The sequence below is a fragment of the Elephas maximus genome, chromosome 8, assembly GCF_024166365.1.
Source record: "Elephas maximus indicus isolate mEleMax1 chromosome 8, mEleMax1 primary haplotype, whole genome shotgun sequence".
Lineage (NCBI taxonomy): Eukaryota > Metazoa > Chordata > Mammalia > Proboscidea > Elephantidae > Elephas > Elephas maximus.
In genome coordinates, this window is record NC_064826.1 from 78,488,777 (window position 1) to 78,507,182 (window position 18,406).

The window sequence follows — 18,406 nt, forward strand, 5'->3', positions numbered from 1 at the left end:
AAATGCTGGAGCCACTCAGCCTGGGTTCAAATCATGGCTCTACTACTTTCCAACTGTGTGGCTTTTGGGAAACTTGCTTAACTTGTCTAAGCTTCAGTTTTCTCATCTGTAAAATGAGGATAAAAATATAATCTATCTCGAAGGGGTGTTGTAAGATCAAGTAATATAATAAATATCAAGTGCTTAGAACATTGTCAGGCACATAGTAAATATTAGCTATTGTCATCTATTATTGTCACTATCTGCTGGTTACCATAGTAGGTGCTAGTTGTACAGAAAAGAACAAAACACAAGGTCCCTGCCAGTATGAAGCTTATACTCTGCTGGGGGTGACAAACAATGGACAAATAACTAAGTATATAGTACATCAGATGATAATAAGTAATATGGAGAAAATTAAAGCAGAAGAATAATAAAATGCAATGAATCTACATTGAAGATTAAAGAAATGTGCCATGGATTGAATTGTATCACCCAAAAATCTGGGTCAATTTGGTTAGCCCATGAAGCCCAGTATTGTGTGGTTGTCCTCCATTTTGTGATTGATATAATTTTCCTATGTGTTGCAAATCCTAATCTCTACCTGTGGTTAATGAAGCAAGAGTACATTATGTTAAAAAGGATTAGGCTGGGATATAACACCTTTGCTCAGGTCACATCCCTGATCCAATGTAAAGGGACTTTCCCTGGAGTGTGACCTTCACCTCATACCAACAAGAAAGCAGAGCCAGGAGCAGAGTGTGCCCTTCGGACCTGGGTTTCCTGCATGGAAAAGCTCCTGATTCAAGGGAAGATCGATGAGAAGAACCTTCCTCCAGAGCCGACAGAGAAAGAAAGCCTTCTCCTGAATTTGGACATCTAGCCAAAAGAAAGCTGAAGTCCTGAATTTGGACTTCTAGCCTACTAGACTGTGAGAAAATTAATTTCTCTTTGTTAAAGCCATCTACTTGTGGTATTTCTCTTACAGCAGCACTAGATAACTAAGACAAAGGGAAACATGATTAATACTAAGAAAGCACTTATCCTCTTGCACACCAGACCTCCCAACTCAAAAAGCAGAACAGAATCACCCCACTCTCCCCCCTGTTTTAATGCAAAAGAAAGCAACCCTTTGGAAGCCATTTCTACTAAATTTCAGAGACTTGTGAGAGTTGAGAAAATTTTCCGTATTTATTTTCCCTGAGAAGACCATTACTGATGCCATCCAGCATATCCAACTCTAAATCTACTTGGTATTTTTGCAATTTCAAGACACCCCAGTTTAAAAAGTGCAACATGGAACATGTTGTGGTTGTTGCTAGCTGCTGTCGAGTAGGCTCCCAACACATGGCAACCCATGTACAATGGAACAAAACATTGTCCATGCTGCACCATACCTATGATCAACTGTGGATCAGACCATTGTGATCCATACGGTTTTCAATGGCTGATTTTTAGAAGTAGACCACCAGGCCTTTTTTCCTAGTCCGTCTTAGTGTGGAACCTCCACTGAAACCTGTTCAGTAGTGTAGCAAGAGGTAAATAGGCCCAGAATCGAATCCAGCAGTCAAGCATAATCTTTGTTCTTTTGACTCCATTCATGATAAACGGTCTGAAAAAAACTAGGACCAATGAAAGTCCTGGTACCACATAGCCACACACTCTTGCACAGACCTGAGAGGTGAATGTTGTCCTGACTTTTCAAGATACACAACTATGAATTCAGTGCGTAGATTGAAGTTCACAAGGAAGATCAGTGGCAAGGTACATAGTATATCTTATTGCTCTTATCAATACAAACCCCAGGGAGTATCACTAAGCGGCTTCCATTTAATTAATTATTAAATGGAAACCTCAAAAGCAATAACTCACCAATCATAGTTTTATTTACCATAATCACCTGCCATTTGCTCTGGGTTTATTTAAGACCTAATCATGTCTCCTGTGATGAAGGATTTGGGTTCCTTTGTGGTCACATGTGGAAAATATTATATAACCACATCAAATGTGAATGTGGTCTCCCTTAGTAGAAACTGATGCTATTTCCTTAGAATTAGACCATGTTGACCCTGTGGGCATAAGAGATTTAAGCCTACAAGGGGCTCTCAAGGGGAAAAAAAAAATTCTTAAAGGATTCACAGGGAGGGAATAGTTACTTAGACCTTTCATAGCACTTTGTAATCATCACTCAGCACTGCAAAAAAAAAAAAGAGCAAAAGAACAAAAACGTGTACTAACATGATTTGCAATACTGTCTTTGTCCCAAGGGTTGTTTTGCTTTATCCATGCAAGAACAATGAAAGAAATCCTCAACACCTATTTTAAAAAACAGAGCTGAAAACTGAGACCCTTTGTGTCTATGGGAGAGGAGGCACAGTGGGTTTGCCTCTAGACTCAAGACAGGACAGGCTTCATGGTGTGGGACCATATAGTTGCTCAGGAACCCGGCTCCAAAGGGCCCTGCTTATGGGGTTTAATGGTCTTCAGTCACCATCTTCAATTTTTTAATATGGTTAGCTATGAATTCTCATGAGGGATTTGGGACCGCAGCTCACACACAGTCCCACCCCTCGTGCCTCTCCACCTGCCCCAGATGGTTCTCAGTTAGCTATCCCAATCCCTGGCATCCTAAGAGCCCATTCGGTTTCCCACTCCCCACCCACGCTCTGCCACTGCTACCTTTGCATCCACTGTGGGAGCTCACATTTCACCATTGCGCTCCACCTCTGTAGGGGCCAGGGCACAGAGAGGATGGGGGTTGGGGATACCAACTATCCCTTGTTCCCCACACACATGTCTCAAGTGAGAGGCATGGTGCTAAAAGTGCCACCGTGCATTGGGTGGGTGACTCAGTGAAGGAGAAATCAGAAGCCTGTGGGTGGCCCATGAGCCCTAGCATCTGTGAAGGTCTGCACTCTAAGAACATAACAATAAATATCAAGTAAAAATACCTTGTCCAGTCAAGAGACTTCTGAAAAAAGGAAAAAGTTTTATATTTTATTATCTTTTAAAGCACTTTTTTCTTGAGCAAGAGGCCCCACATTTTCATTTTGCACTGGGTCTCAAAAATTATGTACCCTGTCTTGTCTAGACCATGTCCCAAGGCTATGCCAGACAACACATACATCAAAGGTGTTAGAACTGATGCTCTGGAGCCAGACTGCCACCATATACTAGATGTGTGATCTTGGGCAACTCACGTAATACCATTGCTTTCATTTTTTCATGTATAAAATGGGGATAATAATGGCTTAGAGTGCTCTCATGAAGATTACATGATTTATAACATACAAGTAAGGCTTAGGTTAAAGCAGCTTTCCCTAGCACTTCTTGTTGTTAGGTGCCATCAAGTCAGTTTCAACTCATAGCGACCAATGTACAACAGAACAAAACACCGTCCAGTCCTGCGCCATCCTCACAATTATTATGTTTGAACCCGTTGTTGCAGCCACTGTGTCAATCCATCTTGCTGAGGCTCTTCTTCTTCACTAACCCTCTACTTTACCAAGCATGAGGTCCTTCTCCAGGGACTGGTCCTTCTCGATAACACGTACAAAGTATGTGAGACAAAGTCTCATCATCCTCCGTTCCAAGGAACACTCTGGCTGTACTTCTTCCAAGACACATTTCTTCATTCTTCTGGCAGTCCATACTCTTTTCTGACACCGTAATTAAGTTAGTACCAAAGCCAAGATTTTAAAGCAGTCTGATCTTACTCCAGGGGTACTTGTGTGGTACAAATGGTTAAGAGCTGGGCAACTAACTGAAAGGGTAATGATTCAAATCCACCCAGGGGTGCCTCAAAAGAAAAGCCTGGTGATCTATTTCCAAAAGGTCACAGCCCTGAAAACCCTCTGGAGCACAGTTCCACTGTGACACACATGGGGTCACCATGAGTTGGAATCAACTTGACAGCAACAGGTTTCTGTCACTCCATAATGCATGCCCTTCCACTAACAACAAAGCCTGCAGCTTGGCACAATGCAAAATAATGAAATATCTTGAAATGATTTGTGAAATATTGAACTCAGTCTCCTTAGAAGTGTGCCATAAACTGAGCTCCTTTAGGACCAAGTTGGTTACTCTTTTATACTGGGTGGCTTGCACAGTATCTGGCAAGGAGTAGATTCTCAAGCAATGTTTGACAAAAAATTAGTACTTAAAAAATTTTTTTTTCCATAATAGTATACCCAATGGCAGGGGAAAATAAACCCACAACTGATTCAGAGTAGAGGGTGGTACAGGCTGGGGTATTAGGGGTAGAGGAACTAGATCCACAGGCATGGGTTTGCAATTCCTTTCAGGTTTCATTTTAACTAAACTAATTATATTAAGTTGGCATTCTATTCCAAAAGTTATCTTCTTTTAAAGTAAAATAGTAGGTTCTTCTCAAAATGGAGCCCTGGTAGCTCAGTGGTTAAGAGCTCAGGCTGCTAACCAAAAGGTCAGCAATTCGAATCCACCAGCTACTCCTTGGAAGCCATATGAGGCAGTTCTCCTTTGTCCTATATAGTCACTATGAGTCAGAATTGACTCGACAGCAATGGGTTTTTTTTTTTTTCTTCAAAATATTTGGATACATTCATTCCCATTGGAGATATTCCATATTTAAGACATGGGGTATCTGCTAAATACCACCATATAGCCCAGTTTGCAAACCATGATTCTAGGGTATTCAAACATGCTTTTCCAAGAATTTTCATTCTATTTACTACAGTACCTTACCCAATCACATCCATCAACACCACCCCTCAGATACCTGCATATACAATTTGTTTTATAAGAGGTCGATACACCACCGGTTCTTTGGAACTCATACTTGTCCATTACAGCAGGAGCTAATGTATGCACCGATTATACATATGCACAGAGATAGCCCTGGGGATCTAAGAGATGCTACCAAAACCTGCTGGTCCTTCCAGAACAGATTCCCACAACTTCTCTGAACCTACCAGCCACACCTCTTAGGGAGCCCTCATACCCAGACCAAGAAGTATGGCCACATCAGGTTTCTCAAGTCCCTTCACATTATGACTCTCACTTGCTTTTCTAATTTCATTTCTTTCCACTTTCCTCTTGCTCTCTAAGCTCTAGCCACGCTGAATTAATTGCAGATTATTGAATGTGCCATGTTCTTCTATCCCTAAAACTTTGCATATACCATTTCCTCCACTCGGGATGCCTTCTTCATGCTTCCCTCTTGTCACCTATGAACCATTCGTTCTTCAAAACCAAGCATTCTTTTTGCCATACAGCCTTGCCTATCCCTCTAGGCAGAGTTAGATTCTCCTTTTTGTGCACAAGCACTGGCTATAGGGAGGCTGTGTGGTTCACAAGAAAGGGTACAGGCTTGAAGCCATGGAGACTGGAGGTTGAATTCCAACTCTCACTTACTAGCTTGGGCAAGTTGCTTAACCTCACTGAGTCTCAGTTTCCCCCACTATAATGAAAATAATAATTCCTGACTTACAGTGTCATTGAGAATTAATTCATTAAAATAAACTGTATAAACTGGCACTGAATTAGCAAATGAATAAAAACTGGATATTATTTCTTTATTGTCACAACGTTTTGCATTGTAATTATGTATCCATCTTTCTGCTTCTCCATGACATCTTTGAGCCCAGGCACCTTGTTTTTTGTTTTTTTCATTCTATTTTTAGTGCCTAGCTAAGTTCCTAGAAATGATAGAACGTCAATTATGTGATAAAGTATTTTGTATCCACACAGGTTAGAAAGCTAGTGATTATCACAAAGCAGCTGAAAGAGCTGCTGTCGCTCAGTGATCAGGACACACATCAACAGTTCTTCTCTTAAAGTATGCATGACTCAAAGCTTTTCCTCAAGTCTTCAACATCATTTCTCCTTCCTGCAGTTCTGACCAGAAGTTCATTTAAGCACTTGTGAATTCACACACCACTTCCCACCCCCTTATTATGCCTTCTTTTCTAAATCATTAGTCATCAAAATAGGGTCTGGAGTAGCAGGGAAAGAGTCAATGAGGTTGGAATGAGAAGAAATGCAGCAGCACCTCCTTCCTCCTTCTCCTCCCCCAACTACTCATTGGGAGGCCAGTGCCAAGACTGCCAATCTCACAGGAGAGAATGATGGACTGGAGATCAAAACTCTGCCCCTGGCCCACTGCCTCTCCCACTAGGCCTTTGCAGACAAAGGCAGGACTTGGGAGATAAGGCCACAGAAGGGACAAATACTCATTCTCCTCCAGGGCCTTACTGTTCCTCTTCACCCACCCTTGCACTAACAGCACCCTGTTGTGGTCACAACCCATCGCCTAACTTCCTTGGCGTCTGGTAACTGAAACAAGCTATGCAGCAGCTGAGACCTGGAGAAGTACCAAATGGCATAGTTGCCTACATTTCTGCCACTTTGGCAAAATGCTGGGGCAGGTGAATTACTGATCCACCTTAAGTAAGAATGAGATATTTACTCAATGCTTAAATGAGTCTGAATCTGGACAACCCACAAGCAAGGTAAAGCAGTTCTGGCCTAGCGATCTACTTCCAATAAAACCAGTCTTTGAAAACCCTGTGGAGAACAGTTCTACTCTGACACACGTGGTGTTGCCATGAGAGTGGAAGTCAATTCTATGGCAAATGGTTTTTTAACCACTTCTACAGCGAGAATCCTTTCTGTTCTCTGTGGTGTCAGTCTTGATGCCAGTAGCACCTACAAATCTTCATGGCATTCAGACACAAGGGCATAGGGCAAGAGATACGGAGTTGCATTTCTCTTGAGCTTTGACTGTGTTACTCACAAAAGGTTATGTTTAGTTTTAGGGTTGTGCTCTGTCAGTGCTTAGTGCTGAATCCTGAGACAAAGCACTCTCAGGTACTTTGATAACTTTATGTGTGTGTGTGTGAGTTTGTGGGGCCCAAATGAAGGATAATACTATGAACCCCAGCAGTAATTATTGCATAAATCAGCACCTTTCAACTTCTGAACTGTGTGGGTAGTCAGTTGTGAAGTGTGTTGCAAATAACTCATTATTAATGATAAAGTACCAAAGTTTTTAAATAATTGTCATAAATGGGAATAAATTCAAGGATATTCTTTAAATATTAACATGCTTGTTTACTTGCATTCTAATGTTCTCTTGAACAGAAGGTAAAGAAATGGGGTTATAGCTCTTCCTGAAGAATTCTGTTTAGTCATGATAACTTGCATGGGTATGTCTCGCATACGTAAACTTCAATTCACGTGTGTGTTGTGGCAGAAAAACAGGTTGAGAACTACTTATCTAGACCACAACCACATTTATCATTTCTATATCACTGAAAAAATGCCATGTTTTCTCACCAGTCAGACAGTAAGTGTCCCAAGAACAAGAAATCTATTTCCCCTTTTCCTTGTGCTGATCCCTGATTACTCTCACATTATCAAAGGGAACCATCATTTGGCATAGGTAGGGAAATGTCTTAGTTATATAGTGCTGCTACAACAGAAATACCACAAATGGATGGCTCCAACAAAGAGAAATCCATTCTCTCACAGTCCAAGAAGCTAGAAGTCCAAATTCAGGGTGCCAGCTCTACAGGAAGGTTTTCTCTGTCAGTTTTGGGCAAAGTCTTTGTCATCAGTCTTCTCCTGGTCTAGGAGCTTCTTTGCACAGGAACCTCAGTCCAAAGGACAGGCTGTGCTCCTGGCATTGCTTTCTTTGTGGTACCAGGTCCCCCTGTCTCTCAGCTTGCTTCTATCTTTTATACCTCAAAAGAGCTTGGTTTAAGACACAACCTAATCTTGTAGATTAAGTACTCCCTCATTAACATAACTGCTGTTAATCCTACCTCATTAACATCATAGAGGTAGGATTTACAAAAAAACAACCCACTGCCTTGGAGTCAATTCCGACTCATAGTAACCCTAGAGGACAGAGTAGAAGTGCCCCATAGAGTTTCCAAGGAGCGCCTGGTGGATTCGAACTGCCAGCCTTTTTGTTGGCAGCCATAGCATTTAACCACTATGCCACCAGGGTTTCCAGGATTTACAACACATAGGAAAATCACATCAGATGACAAAATGGTGCACAATCACACAATACTGGGAATCATGGCCTAGCCAAGATGATAGGTATTTTGGGGGGACACAACTCAATTCATGACAGGGATTTTTTCCGTGTTAAGGGCCACTGATTTACATGGGGGAAAAAGCTAATGAGGAGCACATAGTAATAAAAATATTTTTTCTTTTTTTGGAGATTTACAGAAACAAAAGACATTTCATCTACTCATTTTCTAAATTATAAACAGAGCTAAATGATAAGGTGAGAATTTCCCCTTCAGATCTGCAAACAAAGTATTTGTGAATAATTATGGTAGAGCTTAAAACCAAAAACAAACAAACAAACAAACCAGTTGCCATTGAGTCAATTGTAACTCATGGTGACCCCATGTGTTGCAGAGTAAAACTGTGCTCCATAGGGTTTTCAAGCCTGTAATCCTTGGAAACCCTATGGGGCAGTTCTACTCTGTCTTATAGGGTCACTGTGAGTTGGAATCGACTCAACGGCACTGGGTTTTGGTAATCTTAAGGAACCAGATTGTCATGCCTTTCCTTCGAGGTACCCCTAGGAAAGGTTAGACCATCAACATTTTGGGTGGTAGTCGAGGTATGCACCATCCAGGGACTCCTATGGCGGAGCGTTAAAAGAAAAAAAAACTCGTTGCCATCAAGTTGATCCCAACTCATTGAAACCCTACAGCAGAACTGACCCATAGGATTTCCAAGGCTGTAATCTTTATGCAGCAGACTTGTCACATCTTTCTCCCGTGGAGCAGATGGTGGGTTTGAACTGCTAATCTTTTGGTTAGCAGCCAAACACTTAACCGCTGCACCAGCAGGGCTCTTTATGATGGAGCTTACAGACCGCCAAAAAAAATTTGCATTAGTGAATTTCTGCAGGGCAGAAGAAATTAAGTTGTGGGCAGCATTTAACAACCAGTTTTTTCCCCCACATCTTCATCTAGAGCTGGGGGTGGGGTGAGCATCCCACAGTAGTATCTGTGGTCAAGAATTCTGGAGCAAAGTAACAAAGTGCTCCTACCTTCCCAAACACAAGCCCAGGGCTGAGACTTCAAAAATGGAGAAAAGAAATTACTTTTCCAATGACAAGTATACATTTTAATTCTCATGATTTCAACTCACATATCTTGGGCTACATAGTTATAAAAAGTTAAAGGAGACAGAAAAAACACAAGCATATTTTAGATACTCTATTCCTAACTTAAAACATAAAACCATGAGAAATCTGAGTTTACATTTATGACAATAGCTGCCCCTGAGCAAGTCAGGAAACAGAAGGGCTGTTATTTTCTTCAAAAGAGCAGACAAGCCTCAGAAGCCCTCCTCACAAGAAAAACATGATGTATATGCTATCCTTTTAGCCTTTAAAATTAATAGAAGTTAAATCTCAAAGATAATCAAAGCAGGGGAACACAAGTCTCTTCATTTCTCACACAAACAACAAAGCTCCAGATGGCACGCTCAGAAACATAAACCAAGATGGATTATCCGATAGGCACAGTGCTTACCTTGCTTACCAGTTCATCTGTAGTGAACAGTTTCACATAGTTTCACCACATGAAAGATTCTGCTTCTAGGCATGGGTGGCATCTGTCTCCCAACCTCACAGCACCTTCCTACAGAATCAAGACCCCTTTTCAAATTTACAGTCCCTGACAGGGATGGATTACCCAGTAATCCAGGTAAGCACGGGCTTACTTGTGCTTACTTATTAATCCATAGTGACCAACTTCACATGTTAGATGTGGTGAAACCCATGTGAAATCAGTCACTACAGATAAGTAAGTAAGCACAAGTAAGCCCATGTTTACTTTGTTTACTGGGTTATCCACCCCTGAACATAAAGCAAATAAAGCATTCAAATATATGCTCATTTCCCCCTTGACCCAGTCTTTATTTTATTTTTACTTTTATTTATATACTGGTTGATTGACTGCAGGAAAGATTTGAGTCAGATACAACACTGCCTTTCTTTAAATATGGTAGCTTATACGATAAATCCTTCCTAAAGACTCTGCCAATGTTGGCACATCTAGCACGTGAAAATCTGTAACATTGAAAGATAATAATTGCAATTGCTGGAAAAAAAAAAAAAAAAAACCCTACTCAATTCTTTAAATCTGTTTTTCACATAGAATCATTTTAAGCAAGGTCAATACATGACATGTATTTAGAAAGGCCAAGTGCTTAGCTCTATGGGCTTTTGATTCCTGAGTTTTCCTGCAAGGAAATTGATTTCCCCACTGAGGAAAAGGACAGATTTCCACCCGAAGGAAGGAATGCACACTCACACTATTGGTTGCTTACTCTGGTGGAGTCAACACAACACTATTCTATTTATTTGGATCAGGAAATGCCCTCATCTCTTTTCCTTTAGCCTGTTATCTTCCTGTCTCCTGTCTCTGTCTTTGACTACAGCTAAAGCTAAACCTTGATTTCTACCAGTCCTTAAAAAAAGCAAATCTTTATGACCTGTTCCATAAATCCTCTAATAAGAAGCGGTGGCTTAATCAGCATAGAGTGGCTACAGTTGATTAAGTGCTTCCTCCAGCCAGATTCTTCACTATGAAATTGGTCCCATGGTTGAGGACTTGTTGGTGAGTCACAGGCAGTGGGTTAGGGAAAGTCAGTTCGAACCACAGTGTAGAAGGAAAAGCTCAGCTTTGGGAAGCTAGAATGCTAGCAGGTGAAGAACATGGCTGCCGTACATGCTATTTATGGTGGGAAGTCTTTACATAAAAGATGTTGTTTTATCCTCTCATCTGACCTATGAAGCAAGATGATTGCCCCTATTTTAGACTGAAAAAACTGAGACTTAGAGAGTTTGCATAACTTGCTCATGTTCGTACAGTTTTTATTTTGCAAGATGATTGCCCCTATTTTAGACTGAAAAAACTGAGACTTAGAGAGTTTGCATAACTTGCTCATGTTCGTACAGTTTTTATTTTGTTTTAAGCTAGATGTGTTCAAATTCAAATCTCCTTAACCATTCATTTTGTCTACGGTGCTATTAGAAGGATATGTCTGAAAGAATAAACAAGAGATTAGTAATAGCAGGTTCCTGGTGGGGGGGATAACTGGGGGACTTGAGGATAGGGGAGAAAAGGAGATAAGCTTTTCACTGTATACCCTTTGCACATTTGGAATTTTTTTTAACCTTATATATGTATTTTTACTGCTATGTTGGTAAGAATTTGTGTGGGTGTTATATATTTCAGCTTTATTATTCTGTGAGCACAGGGGTTGGAGAAAAGTACATAAAAGAGTGCATATGGCATCCTTAGGAGTTAAGGATGAAATCAAGACCACAGTCTAGGTTGTTAACCCCAAATTTCAGAGAACAGGTCCATATGGTATTAGAAGGCAGAAGAAAGCCCTACCTTGTCAAATGGGCAAGGGCTAAACAGACACAGCTGCGTCCTCTGGGTGTTCTAGGAATGGGTATTGGGAGGATTGAGAGGTAGTTTTGAGACTGGTAGGTGAGTCCAGAGAAGCCATGAAAGGGTAGAAGTAAGTACTCTTACCGAGATATCTTTCAAATGGAAGTGTACTTGGCAGCTGAAATCAGGAGCTGAGGAGTCTCTCCAAAATGTAGAAGGAGCAATTGGCAGAAGAGATTCAGATGTCAGCGAGTGGTGAGCTGTGGAGGCGGATATCAAGAACCTAGCCACGGAAAAAGGAGCCTTGGTGGTGCAGTGGTTAAGCACTCGGCTGCTAACTGAAAGCCGGTGGTTCAAACCTATCAGCTGCTCCTCAAGAGAAAGATGCAGTAGTCTGTTTCCATAAAGATTGGCCTTGGAACCCTACTCTGTCCTATTGGGTCCTAATAGGAGCACTATGAGTCAGCATCAACTCCGCTGCAACCAGTAGTCACAGAAAAGAAACCTTGGATGAGGCCAAGGAGTCATGCTAGAGCAAGGATCCTTTTGTATACATGAATGTTTCTGGAGTCCATACCTAAATCCACTTCCAAAAGAGTTCTGTGACCCAAAAGAGGTTAAGAATTTTACCAATAAAATGTACAAAATATTTTATCTCTCTTTTTTTTTTTTTTACTCCCATCAGCAGTCCTAGTAGTTACTATACTTAAGAGCAAGGAGTTAAGAATATGCCTTGCAGAGTCCCAACCACAGAGAGCATAATAGATGGTGACCCCAGTGGCTGTGCTCTGAAATCTATCCCACGGTTGTACTGAAACCTGCTCCCCAGCCAATGACTCAGCGTGGCAGGGGTACTGAGACAGGCCTGTACCTAGGAGACTGGGGACTCCTCTGAAGACAACTTTGAAAGGCCCCCCTGCTGGCCTTTCTGAACCTTCCTTAGACCTTATGGCGGTCTAAAGCACTCCCACCCAACCTTCCCTCCATCTCACCTTCTCTCTGCATCAGAATCACATCAAGGCCCTAGGCCCTCACCAGGTTCCCCCCACCCCATCTCTTCTCACAAGGTGGCTCCGCTAATAAAATCCTTGCCCGTCTAATCCTGTCCTGGCATCTGCTTCTCAGGTCACCTGGGCTAACAAAGAAACCAAATTTCTAATGTATTGCTGAAAGTTCCTGAAAGATACCAGCAAAAAAAAAAAAAAAAGACAGAACAGCTGCATTCTGTACTCTGCAATCCACAGGACTTGCTCAATCCAATCGCCCACCTCAGAGCCACTGAGGTTTAGATTTAAGTCCAGGAAAAATTACAGACTCCTAGAAGTTTAAGTCTATATTCTTAAAAGTGGTAAATATGTATAAATAAAAATGTATGGAAATAATGTCAAATCCACAAATGTCATGAATCCATTCTATTGAACATCTAAGATACTCTGGCCACCTCAAAACCATGTAGTAAAGTGTCCGTGGCCCCCCATATCTTTTTGCCATTCCGCATCCCCTTCCTCCACCCAGAATGCCCTTCCGTGCTTTCTCTATCTACTGAATTCCTATTTATTCTTCAAAACACAACGCAAAGTTTACTCCCTCTAGGAAACTCTCCTTGATTTCCCCTGGCCAAATTACCTCCTTGTACCCCATGTTTCTTTTAAGGATTTGCATATAACTTTATTGAAATACATATCAATTGGGATTTTTACAGGTACCAGTAATTTAATGACTAAAAGGGCTTTAAACAATAAGGAGATCACTGCTATGTCACAGAACAAGAATTCTGGAGAAAGGCAGTGGCAGGATTGGCTCAGCGGTTCTACTGTATCTTCATGGACCTACATCTTTCTACCTGTCCACTCTATCATCTAGTGAGTTAGAAATGGTGTATTCGTGATTACAAGCTCCAACCCCCATCACCTCAAAAACTACACTCCAAGGCAGGAAGAGAATGTTCTACCCATTTGTCTCTCTTTTTTGATTAGTGAGAAAATCCTTTTTAGATATTTCCCATAAGATTCTGCCTTTTGTCTCATTGACCAGAACAGGGTCACACGGCCTCTCCAACTAGTCACAGCAAAGACTACGTGATGGACTAACAATGATTCATCTTTGAATTGGGCTAATCCTCTTTAAGCATATTGCGCCTGCATACCGAAAATTAAAAAAAAGGCCATTTAGCCAGGAAGATGCAGAGAATGGCTGTTGAACACAGAGACCACAGTGTCTGCCACACACCTGACTCAGAGTTGCTGGTTTATTTACATGCCTGTCTCTGCCACCACGTCCTGCAGTTCTCGGAGCCAGGAACCCTGTCTTATTCATCTCTGTAACATCTGTAACTGGCCCATAGTAGCATTCAGTACCTTTGTTGGACATTTGAAACATTTGGTTATTGAGTAAATAACATTTATTTATTCATAAATAATAAATAACATTTGTTTATTAAATAAATGTGTTTTTATTTGTTTATTAAATAAATGCAGCACATATAAACACTAAAAAAAAGCTTACAAAATAAAATATTAGATAATTTCTCCAACTCCTCCCCTGAATAATCAAAAGAATGCTATCTCAGTTGTAGAGAGTAAGAGACTGAAGCTAAAAAGAACAAATAACCAAGCTGAAATAACAACACAAACATTCTGACTCAACTGTTTAGCCAAAATCCCAGACCTCTCAGCTTTCTGGTTACACCGCAAATATAGTTTCAGTGCCTCACTCGAGGATACACAACTACATAGTCTTCACAAATACGTGGTGTACTGAGAGATTCCCTAACTAGTTAAAATGAACTCTAATAAATTTTTACTCAAGGCCACAGAAAACCACAACCAAAAAAAAAAGTTTTGATTTTAAATGTGCTCCACTACTTAACAAAAAGCCTTTTGCAATTCTTGACGTAAGTTGTCAAATGATGGACTGACTCTCTGTACACTGGGTCCTTTCAATAATTCTGATTACATTTACCTGGCATTTTGATTTGCAATTGCATGTTTATACCTCCTTCCCATCTCATTCTAAGGCTAGAGGTCCTATAATAATTGCTCACCAAGATAATTTTGACCAAGTTGGGACCAGGTCAGGTTTTATTAAGTTTCCCTCAATGAACAAACTTTTTCAAAAAGACGTTTTATAGAAAGCACAGATATAGCTAGAGAAAAACACCTCTCTATAGGATGCAAAAAAAAAAAAAAAAAACCTGTTGGCTTCTAGTCAATTCTGACACATAGTGACCCTATAGGACAGAGTAGAACTGCCCCATAGAGTTTCCAAAGAGTGCCTGATGGATCTGAACAGACGACCCTTTGGTTAACCGGGGCTATAGCATTTAAACACTCTGCCACCAGGTTTTTTTTATAGCATTTAAACACTCTGCCACCAGGGTTCCCTACAGGATGTGAGGAGGATATAAACATTACTCCTCAAACTCAACTGTGTGTGCAAAAACTCTTGCAACTGTTTTACTATATGTTTTCTATAAAGTAATTTAATTTCATTATGTGCTCCCTTTTGGCCATGCAGATAAAAAATTTAACTCAGTTACTAGAGTTGCCTAGCCACACAAAAGCAGCGTGAGTCCATGGGCATAGTTCCAGGGTCCTATGGTGTCTCAAGGTACCCTTAGAGTGGGAAGGGGCCCTCTGGTTATTAGCCATCTACCCACAAATTATCCCACCTCCCCAAATAGCTATTTAGCCATTTCTCCACTGATCTGGGGTCCAGAGACACATCCTTTTTCTCTTCTCTGCCCCTCCTTTCTGTTCCAAAGAAATCTTTTTCTATTCTGGGAGAATAACTTTTGTTGACAGACATAAACAGTGACTCTAAATAAATAACATTGCTTCTGTATGATTCATATGTAGTGCTGCAATTATTTTTAAGAATTTTTTAAAAACTATTCGGTCTTTGAGAACTGTTGTGTTCTTAAAATTGTTTTCAATACTGCAGAAAGGCAAGAGGCATAGAGGTTATGAGCTTGGACTCTGGACCCAGTCTGTCTCGGTTTGATCTATAACCTGGGGAAATTTACTTACTCAGTGTGCAGCTCAGTTTCCTCATTTTAAATGAGGATAATAAAAGCATCTACCTCAAAGGAGTTGGTATGAGGCTACAATGAATACCTATATTTATATATCCACCCTCAGGATGCAGCAGCCTTATCAAATGACCCCAGCTGGCCTAGTGGAGAACAGGTGGGTATGACATTAAAATTTAATATGAAGCTCACTGTGCCCCTTTGGGACACTGGGAAGGGATCAGACCTGCTTCAAAAACCATGCCTATCCAGTGGAAGTACAGATGGAGGAAAGAAGCATGAGTGTGTGAGTAATAGCCAGAGCAGCTCAAAGCTAGGCCCCCTCTCTAGCAGGGGATTCTCTGACTCTTTATTTCACACTGAACGGGTGAGGAGGGGAGAGGCAAGCTGGCGCCCTTCCCTTCCCACCCATTTCCAAGCCTTTAGGTTCACAGCAGAGCTCAAACTGATTCTTTCTGGTTCAACCCCCTGCTGAGAATTTGCCTTTTCACTCCAGGTATACTGAATCAGAATCTACAGTTTAACAAGGTCCTCAGGCCATTCTTACAAGAATCTTGTCAAACTCTAGATTCTGATTCAGTGTAATAAAAACCACCTGGAGATTTGGTTAAACCATAGATTCTGATACCTGAAATGGAAATGCAAATTCTCAGCCCGGCGTCAAACCAGAAAGAATCGGTTAGAAGTCCTGGTTCACATTGGTTCTCAGGCCACTGCACAATAGGATCACCTGAGAGCTTTTAAAAATCTGATGTCTGGGGAAAGGACTCAGACATCAGCATTTTTTAAAGCTTCCCAGGTGATTCCAACGTGCAACCAAATTAGAACTTTAACACAACTGTCTAGCCTGGGGTCACTGCTGGGAGGACATTCGCCAGACTCGGTTATCCTAGACTCCCCAGAGAGGGCTTATGGTCCTTTCAGAGTGCAAGCCTCTTTGGAGTGGAAAATGTCCTGACCCTGGCTGTTAAGTAGTGCCTGCAGCAGCAGTTCCACAGGGCCGCATGACCCCACGTCAGCTGAAGAGGGAATTAGCCATCTCAGCTAAAGGGCTTCTTAAGGCAAATTAATTTTTCCTTAAGCTCCTCGTTCACCCAAACAAAACACACAGCTTTCTGATCCATTCTAAAGAAAGAGTTGGGGTTTTCAAGGATAGAGTTATTTTTCTTTTATAAAGCCTTGCAATTTAAAGTGTAGTCCCCAACCAGCAGGAGGCCTCATCGGGAGGGCTGGTGGAAATGCAGTATCTCAGGCCCCACCCGGACCTACTAAATCAGAATTTACAGTTTAACAAAATCCATGGTGATTTTGAAGCACATTCTAGAAGCACCACTACAAAGACTTCTGATATACAGGACTGTGTTCCAAACCCTTATAAAATATGGACATGAGTACTCACGACACTGTATGTATGAGAACCTGTGAATTTTCAAAAATGGGCTGCAGTGACCAAAGATGACGTAAAAAGTCCACATTTCCTCACATATGTTCACAAATTGTCTGACAGAGTATGATGGGGCCAACCTCTCTCTTTCTAAAGGTCTATTTTAATATTATGGTCAACAAGTTTGTAATTGGTAAATTTATGTAGAGCTACCCAGAAGAAATATATATGTGTGTGTGTGTGTGTGTACATACATATATAATTACATAAATGCTGTTAGATGATACAGAATGTGTTAAACTTTTTTTGCTATAGTGAAACACATATAAGAGAGGAAGAAATGCCAGTGGACTGACAAGTCATTGACAAAGACTTAGCATGTAAAAAAACAAGCATGTAGAAAAGAGGGAAATAATGTAATCTGATTCATTTGAAACTTTTGTTGTTGTTGTTACTGTTGTTTATTCTGGATTTGTTTTGTTTTATAATTACCATCAGTAATTAGCTAAATTAAGGAGTTTTTAAAGCTTAAGGGAGAAAACTAAGGGAGTGTCTTAGCCATCCAGTGCTGCTATAACCAAAGTACCACTACTGGATGGCTTTAACAAAGAAAAATTTATTCTCTCACAATCTAGGAAGTTAGAAGTTCAAATTCAGGGTGCCAGCTCTAGGGGAAGGCTTTCTCTCTCCGTCGGCTTTGTGAGAAGGTCCTTGTCATCAATCTTCCCCTGGTCTAGGAGTTTCTCAATACAGGGACCCAGGGTCCAAAGGACACGCTGTGCTCCCAGCACTGCTTTCTTGGCAGTATGACACTCCCCTGTCTCTCTGCTAGCTTCTCTCTTTTATGTCTCAAAAGAGATCGACTTAAAACACAACCTAATCTCATAGATTGAGTCCTCCCTCATTCACATGACTACCACTAATCCCACCTCAATAACATCATGGAGGTAGGATTTACAACACATTGGAAAATCACATCAGATGATGAAATGATAGGCAATCGCACAATACTGGGAATCATGGACTAGCCAAAATGACACACTTTTTTTGGGTGGGGGACACAATTTAATCCATAATAGGGAGTAAACAAAATCTTAAGGGCAAATAATGCATTTTTACATGTAAAAATTCCACATTGCCTTTATTGCTAAAATCCAGCATCAACAAGATAGTAAGACTTGCTGGAAAAAGTGATAGCCTGTGAATCAGGAGCTGTAGGTTATTAGTCCAGTTATCAGGTTAGTGGGCCTAAATGATGCTGGTTTCCATATGACTTTCCCTAAGTCTCAATTTCTTCAAGTTTAAAATGATGCATCCAAAATGAATCATCATTAAGGTTTCCTCTTGCTCAAAGGTTTACTATTTTGGGATCCATGACATATCAAACACCCAACAACAATAAAAAGTTTCAGGCCACACAAATGTTAGGGATTATTTTACCAGTAGGTGGCGATGTTGACCCAAAAATGCTAGAAAACAACATAAACACTCTTTCATGGTATTTGGCAGCTAACTTTATACCTAAGAGGTGACCCTAATGGCAGTAGCGGTTAAGAGCGATAGCTGCTAACCAAAAGGTCAGCAGTTTGTAAT